Genomic DNA, 12,059 nt, shown 5'->3' with positions numbered 1-12,059 from the left:
ATCCAATAGGCAAAGTTTAAATAGTAGCCACATAGGCTTAGTTATGAATGACAACATTATAAATTGCATATCCTGCCAAATAAGAATAAATAACACTTGCTGGCAATTAACATATCTCGGACAGCGTTAATAAGTAACAAATACAATCAGCAACTAAATCAGCATGAATGGTGCATGAAATGCAAATGCAAAGGAACAAGATGCAATCCGGAGGGATGGGCACCAACGAGTTAGCCCTAACACCAGCCACGGTGGGACCATTTCTGCTCGGGCGTCTCTTACACCAAACAAAATGTAGTCAGATCAGCAGTAAACCCGCAGGCCTGCCATTTCTGTCTTCTACTATGAATCACCGCAGTGTTCTTATGTGGAAATCCGGGTCTTATGACCATTTTAGAATCCACCGAGGTCCGGCATCCCACCGTGTATTAACCTCAAAAGGAGTGCATGAATGCAACGTGATTAGCCAAACAACGTCTCCGGCCTCACTCGTCACGTCGTCACGTGTTCTAGCTATCTTATTGTCTCTAAAAAGAATACCCTAAGGTAAATGTCGATTCTGCGACAAAAGACAATTAATTATAAAAAGTAACTCATGATGATTTCTCGAATCATCCGACTCATCTCCATCCGATGGTCAAAACTGCTCAGCGAGCAAAAAGTACCAATGTACTTGGAAACTACCCGTTTCCCGGCTTATCTTTCAGATAGCCCAAAAACAAATCAGCTCATCGAGCGAAAGAGTATCAACATACTCGGAAACTTAGTAATTTTCCCGACTTATCTTTTAGATAGTCCAACAACAAAACTGCTCATCGAGCAAAGAGTATCAACATACTCGGAAACTCATTAGTTTCCTCAAAACTTGGACTCGGCGACACTTCTCATTTTTCAAAACTAATATTCAAGTCCTAAGCTCTTATTTGCGATTGTGATCATTATTTAAAGATTCAGAGGTTGTTTAATGTCTTATGAATTTTTCTTGTGAAATAGTTTCCATTTAGTTTAGTCTCTAAACTTATGAGTTTAAAAGATCCCATAATCCCAAGTAATTCCTAGAGAAGGTCTCGATCCATCAAAACAACGACAGGGCCCGAATCTTTGTTCGTCCCGTCAAACTTTCTCAAAATCTCACGATAAATTCTGGCATAACTGCCCGTTATCCTCACTCTGACGAACAACAGATATATGTGTATTTGCATAATCAAAGCAATACAATCCAACAGTCATGGCACATATATCAACACATTGAAGATTAACCATGTAGCACTTAGCATATAGGGCAAATATCACACATCCTAGATTAACCAGGTAGCACTTAGCATGTGAATCAATCTCAACAACAATCAAGCGATAAATGATTATCAATTGTCAGCCGTAGCCTCAGAAAACGTTTTTCCCAGTCAAACACAATCAAGTGCATAAACAGTAAATCAAGTCGAAATCGTCGACACCTAATTCATTATCTAGTATTCAGTGAGTAGCCCTCACCTGTAGGTTCTCCAGCTCGCTCACCAAGTTTTCCTTCACAATCTTCCTCTTCGAATCCACAAAGTTCCTCAAACGAACCTTAGAGCAAATTCACAGAAATCAATCACAATGAGTTAGAAACTCAGCAAACAATACGTACTAGGGTTACACGAAACATTATAAACTCCGAAGTACGACAATCTAACGCGTTAAGACAAGTTTTCGAAAAACGAAATTCCCCCCCCCCCTAATGAGGAGCTCTCGGCCACTTTTCACAATTGGGTGCGCCGATTTTTCTTCGATCAAACTTGGTTCCTAGGTTATCATTAGCCGTAACTAAGACGAATCTAAGCTCAGAAAAATTTTCGGATCGAAAACTGTCGCAGGGGTATTTTGGTCATTATTTTCAGCTCAGAATTTCAAAACTGGATTTTCGAAAAACAAATTGGATGGGGACGTCACCAACGACGTTTATGACGACTAATCCTACTAGCGCTAAGCTAAGTCGTGAATTTTCAGCTTAAAGAACGAAACTTTGTCCAGAAATGGGTTTTTCCAACAGAAATGAATTCCGGCGGCATTTCGGCGACATTCGACAAAATGTAATCCGCTAGAAGTACTTTTGGGTACGTAGGTAAGATGTTTAGACACTAAAATCAAGCTATTTGGATAGTTTTACAAAAAGCTCAAAACTTTGAGCACAGAAAGACATAGAGAAAGACGACAAAATTGACGATCAGAAGTGAGGGATAACATCTATACCTCGAAGTCTTCGATTAGCAACGAACGGTGCAGCAATCGGGCAAGAATCGGCGAAAATCACTTCCTCCTCCTTCTCCTTCTATGCTCGCGGGTTTGGGTTTCAAAATGGGTAAGTTTTTGCAAATTTTTCATTTTCTAGCTATTTATAGGTTTTGGAAAATGCGGAAAAATGAAAATTTCGCGATTCCGATTTTTCCTGCGTATTCCTCGGAGAATTCTAAGATAGGTTATGGCGACAGAATTCCAGAACTCAAAACAGGTTTCTTGGAATTAAATCAAACGATCCAAAGTCGGTGTAAATTGATTTTACCCGAAAAACTACTTTTTGCAGTTGATGTCGGATGAGAAAACTTCGTTCTGAAGAAAGATTAGAAATATCAAGAGAAATAGGCGACGCGTGTGGAATCTTCGTTTGAAGCTCCGAATAGGAAAAGTCTTCATCGTCCGTTGATTTTAGGTTTCTTGAACTATCAGGGTTTCGGTTTCGGCAAACTTCCGAGTATTGGAATTTGACGTTCGTACATTCCAGGGTTTCGTATTGAAACGCTTGTTTATAGACGAATAAGAGAAGTTCTAACATTTCTCTGAAGATTTTTGGAATTAGTTTCCATCGTGTCTTAAAGAGTAAACTAGCTATTTACTAGCGTTTTTGACCTAGGATTAAGCGAATACTAATCGTGTTATAACTTTTATCGACTTTGATACAATCCTTATCTTTTTCCTGAACTTTCTCCTTCACAAATTTATTCCATTCAATAAACACTTGTTCAGGTTTTCCTTCACGTTACATCAAATTAATCGTGAATAGGAATTTTATTCACTTATCCTAAACTTAAAAACTTGGGTCTTACAGGTTGTCTCCCATTCAGCCTTATGTTGTAGTCCAAGGTAGACTCTCCTTCCTTTGATGTTAGGAAGGAAATTACTTACTCTCAAATGATTTTCCACAAGTGCAAGGTAGGAGTTACCTTGCACAAAACCTCTTTAACAAATCCTCCCATGAGGCTATGTCTTGTTGCTCATCAAACCACGCTCTTGCTTCCTTCATCAAGGAATGAGGGAAGAGTTTGATTTTTAACTCATCATCACTCACCCCCTCCTTCTTGACAAGATCACTCACCAGGGAAAACTTCGCCATATGGGCATGGAGATTCTCGTACTTTGACCCCCCATACTTGTTACCGCTAAACAGATTGATGAGAGCTGGCTTGAACTCTACATATTTCCCTTTCACCTTCGGGGGATCTTGAACCTTCTTTAGTAGACTCTTGATTACTTCACAAACAAAGTCTTCGACAAGGCTAGTCTTCAACAAGGGGTTGAAGACCGAGAACCTAACCTTGCCCTTCCAAACTCGGAGGATTAAATGACCTTTGTCAACATCAATCTTGGCTCTTTCGACAGCTAAGAATGGTCGCCCAAGAATAAGAGGAATCTTCTCATCCTCTTCCATATCAAGCACAACAAAATCCACTGGGAAGACATACTTATCCACTTTCATCATCACAACCTCCACGATACCATAGGAAGTCTTCAAAGAACAGTCCGCCATTTGCAATGAAAGCATAGTCGGAGTAACTTCACCAAGGTTCAGCCTTTCATACATGGTAAGCTGCATCAAGTTGATGCTCGATCCAAGATCACACAAGGCCTCAACCTCCGTCACACCTTCAACCACCACCGGAATTGTAAAGCTTCCGGGGTCTCTTCTCTTTTTTGGCATCTTTCTCTGTAAAATGGCACTGCACTCCTCAGTTAGCACTACTGTCTCATCCACATCCTTCAACCTTCTCCTCTAATGCAAGATATCCTTCATGAATTTGGTACATATGGGCATTTGTTCCAAAGCATCGACAAAGGGTATGTTAATGTTGAGCTTCTTGAAAACCTCCATGAACTTTGAGAACTTATTGTCTAACTTCTTCTTGTCCAACGTTTTTGGAAATGGGACATTGACGCTTTCAGGTTTGGGATCAACTTTCTCCTCAACTTTGATTGGCAAAAAAATCTCCTCATCCACTATCTCCTTTCTCTTTTCACCCTCCGTATTTATTTTCAGCTCATTCATCACCCTACCACTTATAGTAGTCACTACAGAGGCATTCTCCTGCTTAGGATTTGAGATAGTGTCGGAAGGAAATTTTCCAGGAGGTCTCTCAGCTATTTGTTTGGCCAGTTGGCCAAATTGATTCTCAAGGTTCTTTATAGCTGCCTCCTGATTTTTGTAATTGTTCTCAGTGCGATTTATAAAGCTTTCGACAAGCTCTTCCAAACTCTTCTTGCTACCACCATCTTGAACTTGTTCTTGAGGCTGCTGCGGTCTAGAGGCCAGACCTTGCACACCTTGGTTGGGAAATGGTCTCTGAAAATTCCTTCCTTGACCGCTATTTCCTTGCCTCCAAGAAACATTTGGGTGGTTCCTCCATCCAGGGTTGTAGGTATTTGAGAATGGGTCATTCCGAGCTTGACCCAAGGCTTTGACTTCCTCTTCAAGTTTTGTCTCATTGCAACTTTCACTGTCACGTAGACATCCACAAGTAACACACTCTAACATGGCGGCTCTTGATCCGACCAACTTGGTCGTCTTCATTTGGCTTTGAATCTCCGCCATTTTCTTAGATAGTTGTTTATTGGAGGCAATGAGCTGGTCATAAGCCTCGACTTCTAGCACTCCTCTTCGAGCTTGGCGGTCATGATTGGAGTTCATAGTCCTCACGACCATCTTTTCAATTAACTCATACGCCACTTGTGGAAGCAGGGCATCAAACTCTCCATTTGAAGCCGCATCAAGGCCAAACCTTGAAGAATACTGGAGTCCATCATAAAACTTGGCCACTTGCTCCGCTTGGGTGAGGTTGTGTTGAGGACACTTCCTCAAGAGCTTCTTAAAGCGCTCCAAAGCCTCATATAAGTTCTCATCAGCCGCTTGAGCAAATGTCATGAAGTCATTCTTGAGCTTTCTCAACAGAGCTCTTGGGACAAGTCTAGTGGTGAACTTCTCGGTAAGATCCTCCCAAGATGTTATGCTACTTTGGGGCTGTGAATTCAACCACTCTTTAGCCGTGTCCTTCAATGAGAATGGGAACAAGCTCAATCGAATTGTGTCCGTTGAGACGTTCTGAACTCTGTAGGTGTTGCAATTGCGGACGAACCGCTCCATGTGTGCATGAGGATCCTCAAGAGCACCTCGACCATACTAATTTTGGCTCACCAAATTGATAAATGTCGGTCTCAGCTCAAATTTCCCATGCCATCGGGGAAAACAATGCTGTCGGGATAGTCGTAACACATGGCAGCCATGGTGAGGTCTCTCAAAGAGCGGTTTGCATTTTCTGCCTCTTGCTCTACAAGTCTTTGAGCGAGGGCCTCTTGCACCCTTGCATCTATGTGTGCTTGCATCTCTTCTTCCGTCATATGAGCAACCATGGCGTCAAGCCTTTGTTGGGCTCGACGACGGTGGAGAGTACGCTCTGGCTCTGGATCAAACACTAATGGATCCGTGCGAAGCCTACCTTGCATAAACTGAAATAACAAAACCAAAGAAAAGGTTAGTAACACCTATTCAATGCAATTTTTAAAAACTACAAACTTGTAACTTAAACCGAAAACCACAAACAGTCCCCAACAACGGCGCCAAAAACTTGTTGGACAATCTGCAAGTGCAAGAATATCTCCGGGTTTTAATATCGAATCCACAGGGACCGTGAGTGAGAATTATGGTTTAAGCTTGAAGCTTGTGAGTTTTGAAAGCAATACAAATTTCAGATTTTGATTTGGTTGATTATGATAAAAGGGTTTGCAAAATAATCAAAAGTAAAGAGCTAAAATTATCAATTGATGGAAATGCCTTGGGTTATTGATCATCCAATCCACTCTAGTCAACCTACCCTATGTATATGAAACCTTGATTCAATCCCTTGTTGTTCTAGCCTAGTTACTCACTTATTGATTCCTCACATAAGCAATTCTCCCATACGAAAAGCTAAGCCCAATTCCTTGTGCACTTAGTCATTTATATGAGGTTTTAGATCATGCAAATTCAGGCCAACAAAACCCAACCCTTACTCTATTCCTAGTAGCAAGCATAGAAGGATCAATTTCAACCCAAGTCATAAGTTCATAACAAAATGGCCTAAGGCCTTATTTATAGGCATTCAGATCGAGCAGTGACGTTCAAGCGCTGCCCTGGGGCGCTTGAGCGCCCATATGGCAGAAGCTTGCTCCCCTCATCTGGAAGGTTGGCGCTTGAGTGTCAGGCATGGGCACTTGGGCGCCAGACACACGTTTTGACGTATTTTTGGCATCTTGTTTTGAATGTTTCCATCAATTCTTCAAGCTTTTTGGCCTTCCCTCTTCATGAGTTACCTGCTGAAGTACTTAAGGATAAAGACAAGGAAAAATATCAAGAAATTCAAAGGGTTTTTATGCGCAATAGTCCTCACAATACCATGGGAAACACATGCATGTCCTAAACTCTATAAAAATGTAAGAAAGACCTCTTGAAAACTACATAATTACTAAAACTAAACAAAAACTCAAATAAAGATAAAAATGCATGAGAATGCATGAAACACTACGTGAGACAAAGAGAAAAGAATCAAAACTCCCAAAGAAATGACCCTAAAAACACTACTAAAATAGGGTCATCATGGAGTGGCAGGTGTTTGGTGTTCATATGAATCATTAAACAAGGAATTTACAAATTCTTGATTGGAGAGTTCTGTGTTTACTTCTTGATAAGGAAACGTAGTTCCAAGAGAGTTGGTCAGTCTGGCGTGAAAAGCGATGTCTTGATCACCCAGTTGCTCATCTAGTTCATCTGCTAGGATTTTCCTCTTACGGTACAAAGGCTGTGAGGGCTTTTCAGCAGGTTTTTCCTCAAATTGCTTCCTCAAGCGTTTAAGCTTCTTCTTGGGTTCTGCAAGTTCGTTCGCACGAGACCCTTTCCCAGAGCGAGTTCTTGAAGCATTCGGATGAGACTAAGACTGTACAGGTACTCCACCTTTAACAATCCTGATGGACCGTTCAGTGGGTGCCTTGGGAATGATTGCAGACGGTTCAAGCTCGTCCTCAGGGTACAGTGCAATCCTCATAACCTTTGGAACGATCCTCTTGGACGGTTCCTTCAAGACTTGGTTGGATAGTTCTTTCAGATTCTTTTTCTTGCCCTTGCCAGATTGTTCAGTGGTAGTGGCCTTTTCCTTTCCTCTGACATCCCTCTTCTTATTGGTCAGAAATTCCTCAGGAACTTCCGAGTAATCATAAGAGATGTTCATCTTGCTTACATCTCCCAGCTTGATTGATGTTGTCCAGATGATGTCTTCATTTAACCGTTCCTCAGAAGCCACAAACTCAGATGTGATTCCCTTCTTTTCCAGAATCACAGTCAACAGAGAGCCAACAGGAAGATATCCTTGGCTTTTCTCCAGAAAATTCAGTATATAGCTCCACATCAAGTGAGCTGGGTTAATTTTCACTCGTTTGAGAATTTTGTACAATGCGTACCTTGCATGCGCATTGACATGACTTCTAGCTCCATCCTTCGGCAGGACAACTTTGCTGATCGGAACATTGTTGAATTTAACTTCATCCTTGAGGTTGCTCACCTCTACAGACAGAGGATCCTCTTGGTTCTTCCATATGCACTTCCAGTCATCAGCCTTTGACAGCCAAATCATAGAATATCTTTCTCCGTCGTCAAGGCTCACATTGATGGCGTCTGCGACATCATTTAGTGTGTCAGTGATGATCTTGTTGTTTGCTATGGACTTGATGGTTTGCCGATCCACAACCACAACACAGTCATAAAATTCCTTCACAAGTGGCACATAGACTTCATGCTGTGCCATATTATAGACTATTTCCCAGTCTTGATGAAGAAGGTCAACGAGCCCAGCCATCTTCACGAAGGAGAAAACCTTCATATCAAAGTACCTTGGTGACACAAGAGCATTGTCACCCAATTTTTCAGCTTTGACAACTCCCACTTCCTGGAGTTGAACAAATCGTTGTTGGTTGATCCTCTCCATTATGCGTTGGATGATCTCCATCTCTACTGCATTGTAGGAAACCTTGCCGCCCTTCTTGGAAGGTGCCTTGGAGGAGGTAGCAAGAACTCTGACCATTGAGACTTTTGGAAGATAAAGAGAAGGTTGTAGAGAAAATAGGGCTGCTTTTCTTGGAAGAGATAGAAGGATAATTGCAAATGAGATAGCGTAGGAAAGTGTTTCCAAAATCTTTCAAGATATATTTGATTGAGAATATGGAATGACGGTTTTGGAAATATGTGCACTGACGGCTTCTTTTTGGAGAGAGAAAATATTAAACAATTGGACATGGACACACGCGCGTTTAAAGCAGTTGGAATAACTGTTCCACATTGAATGTGATGTGACTCTTCAGAAATGAACTGTTGAAGCACGTGCTATAGATATGATGACGTTGAACTTTGACAATTACTCTGCCAGCTGTAACTGAACGATGAGAGATTCCAGATGGCAATTTCATCGAACGATGTGATACTAACGATTCTCATGAGTTTTCTAGGTGATAGAAATGTTGAACGATGCATAATTTCTGCTGACCGTTTGGCTTAGAGAACGGTACCTGCAAAATAGAAAAAGTACATTTTCGACCTTCAATATGCAGATTGCATATTAATTCTTGCTTTCAAATCAGCAAATCTGCTTTCCAATAATGGCTTTGTGAGAATATCAGCAAGGTTATCTTCGGTGTCTTCAGTGTGTACATGAGATATATCAATATGTCGTTTTGCCACAAGATCTCTAATGAAGTGATGCTTGATCTCAATATGCTTTGTTCTGGAATGCTGAACAGGATTCTTAGCTATGTTGATAGCACTTGTGCTGTCACAAAGTAGAGGTATACTACTTTCATGGATATTATAATCTTCAAGTTGATGTTTTATCCATAAAAGTTGTGTACAGCACGAGCTAGCTGCAACGTATTCAGCTTCGGCAGTGGATAGGGATATTGTACTTTGTCGTTTACTTGACCACGAGACTAAACAGTTTCCTAGAAAGTGACAATCCTCCACTGGTGCTCTTTCGTTCAACTCTATCTCCATCATAGTCAGCGTCACAAAATCCCTTTAGCCTGAAATCACTACCTTTCTCGTACAAGAGACCAAGATTAGTAGTACCTATAAAATATCTAAATATTCGTTTAACTGCACTAAGGTGTGATTGTTGAGTATTTACGTGGAATCTTGTACATAAGCAGACGCTGAACATTATGTCAGGTCTGCTAGACGTTAGGTACAGGTGTGATCCTATCATTCCTCTGTATGATGTTGGATCAATAGGTGAACCTTCATCATTTTTGTCCATAACGGTGTTTGGATACATGGCTGTGCTCATTTCATTGGTTTTGTGCATGTTGTATTTCTTGAGCATATCCTTGATGTATTTAGTCTGATGAATATAGATCTTGTCTTTTTCTTGCTTCATTTGTAGACCAAGTGATTACCCTATTTTAGTAATGTTTTTAGGGTCATTTCTTTGAGAGTTTTGAGTCTTTTTCTTTGTCTCATGTAGTGTTTCATGCATTTTTATGGGGTATGAGTTAATTGAAAAGATGGTCGTGAGGCCTATGAACTCCAATCATGACCGCCATGCCCGAAAAGGAGTGCTAGAAGTCGAGGCTTATGACCAGCTCATTGCCTCCAATAAACAACTATCTAAGCAAATGGCGGAGATTCAAAGCCAAATGAAGACGACCAAGTTGGTCGGATTAAGAGCCACCAAGATAGAGTGTGTTACTTATGGAGGCCCACATGACAGTGAAAGTTGCAATGAGACAAAACCTGAAGTGAAGAGACCCTGGAAGCTTTACAATTCCTGTGGTGGTTGAAGGTGTGACAGAGGTTGACGCCTTGTGTGATCTAGGAGCAAGCATTAACTTCATGTTGCTTACCATGTATGAAAGGCTGAACCTTGGTGAAGTTACTCCGACTATGCTTTCATTGCAAATGGCGGACCGTTCTTTGAAGACTCCCTATGGTATCGCGAGGATGTGATGATAAAAGTGGATAAGTATGTCTGCTCGGTGGATTTTGTTGTGGTTGATATGGAAGAGGATGAGAAGATTCCAATGATTCTTGGGCGACCATTCTTAGCTACCGAAAGAGCCAAGATTGATGTTGACAAAGGTCATTTAATCCTCCGAGTTGGGAAGGACAAGGTTAGGTTCTCGGTCTTCAACCCCTTGTTGGAGACTAGCCTTGTCGAAGAATTTGTTTGTGAAGTAATCAAGAGTTTACCAAAGAAGGTTCAGGAGCCCCCGAAGGTGAAATAAAAAGATGTAGAGTTCAAGCCAGCTCTCATCAAGCTTGTTAGCGGTAACAAGTATGGGGGGTCAAAGTATGAGAATCTCTATGCTCATATGGTGAAGTTTTCCTTTGCGAGTGCTCTTGTCAAGAAGGAGGGTGTGAGTGATGATGAGTTAAAAATAAAACTCTTCCCTCATTCTTTGACGAAGGAAGCAAGAGTATGGTTTGATGAGCAACAAGACATAGCCTCATGGGAGGAACCTTGCACTTGTGGAAAATAACATATGGCTGAATGGGAGACAACCCATGTTCTATTTTGTTTAAGAATGCTTTAGGATAGTTCTTTTTATTTTTACAAAAGAAAAAAGGAAGAAAAAAACATTTTTGCACTGGGCTTGAGCGCCCAAACACGCACACACACACACACAGTTTTTTGCTTTTAAACACTTCTAACTCTTCATTTTCTCACTTTCTAACTTCCCTTTCTCTCTAAAACCGCCCCCTCACTACATTTACCCATTTTTTACTCCTCCCATCTCACTTGCACACACTTTTGCACATTCTTTCTCTCTCAAGTTTGCATTTCATCAAGAGCATTCCACTTGCACCCACTCACTCCAAGTTCAAGGTAAGTTCCATATTTTCACTTCCTTCCATCTATATTCATGGGTTTTGTAATGCATGACTCTTGAGGGTTGTGGGTGAGTGATTTTAAGCTTGTGCAAGTTGGGCTGGGTTTTTTTATGCTATTCATGGGTGTTTTGTGCCAAGATTAGTAATGGGTGTGAGGATTTTTGAGAGTTGGGTAGTTAAGTAGTAGTAGTTTAGTTTAGCTTTGTTTTGTGCCTTCTAGGTGTTTGATAGAATGCTCCAATGAGTTTTCCTAGTCGACTTGGGAAAGTGCTTTGTGGTTGTTTTCCTTTCTTTTCCAAAGTCACTAGGAAGCTTGTTGGGTGCTCTTAGGAGTTCAAGCTTTTATTTTTTGTGAATAGTAGTTTTCCTCTTTGGTTTTCATTTTTATTTTTGACTAACATGACTAATATTTTGAGTGGCTTGTGTTTATGCTAACCTTTTGCATATGTCGTCTAAAAGAGCTCGGATCAACACAAGAGCCACTGCCTCTTCCTCCTCCTCTCCTCAATTTGACCGCTCCCACTTCCTTTCTCACAAGAAGGAAGAGTTTTACTCGAATGTGCTTGCACAAAAGGAGTGTGTGAGGGAGCGAGGAGTATTCTATAGGAAGGGGAGGAGAGACCCCTCGGCATGCAAGAAGTCATGGAGACGAGATGGTGGGGGAATTGGGTGAATCCCATTCCTATTGCTTGTGAAATCATGGTTAGGGAATTCTTTGCGAATACCTACTGTGATGATCAAGATAACAAACTGGATCCCCCAACTTTCTCGTCTTGGTTCAGAGGTGATGTCATCGATTATGGAGCTGAGAGGATTCGAGAGTTTCTTGTCCTTCTCACGGAGCATGAGGAGATTGCCCTTTTTCCATGGAGGAGTAGGAGTACTTTCCATTATTTGCTTTCGG

The 12,059-nt window shown here is 41.2% G+C and overlaps 1 non-coding gene across 1 annotated transcript; it reads left to right on the top strand.

The window, feature by feature from the left end:
- Nucleotides 1-5,084: 5,084 nt before the first annotated feature.
- LOC130734832 (small nucleolar RNA R71) lies at nucleotides 5,085-5,191 on the top strand. Its single transcript, XR_009018171.1, has one exon. It is a non-coding gene; the product is annotated as a small nucleolar RNA R71 (small nucleolar RNA).
- Nucleotides 5,192-12,059: the final 6,868 nt, after the last annotated feature.

The sequence above is a fragment of the Lotus japonicus genome, chromosome 1 (genome assembly GCF_012489685.1).
Source record: "Lotus japonicus ecotype B-129 chromosome 1, LjGifu_v1.2".
Classification (NCBI taxonomy): Eukaryota; Viridiplantae; Streptophyta; class Magnoliopsida; order Fabales; family Fabaceae; genus Lotus; species Lotus japonicus.
Note: the sequence above shows the minus strand (reverse complement) of the source record. Positions and strands in the feature narration are given on the sequence as shown.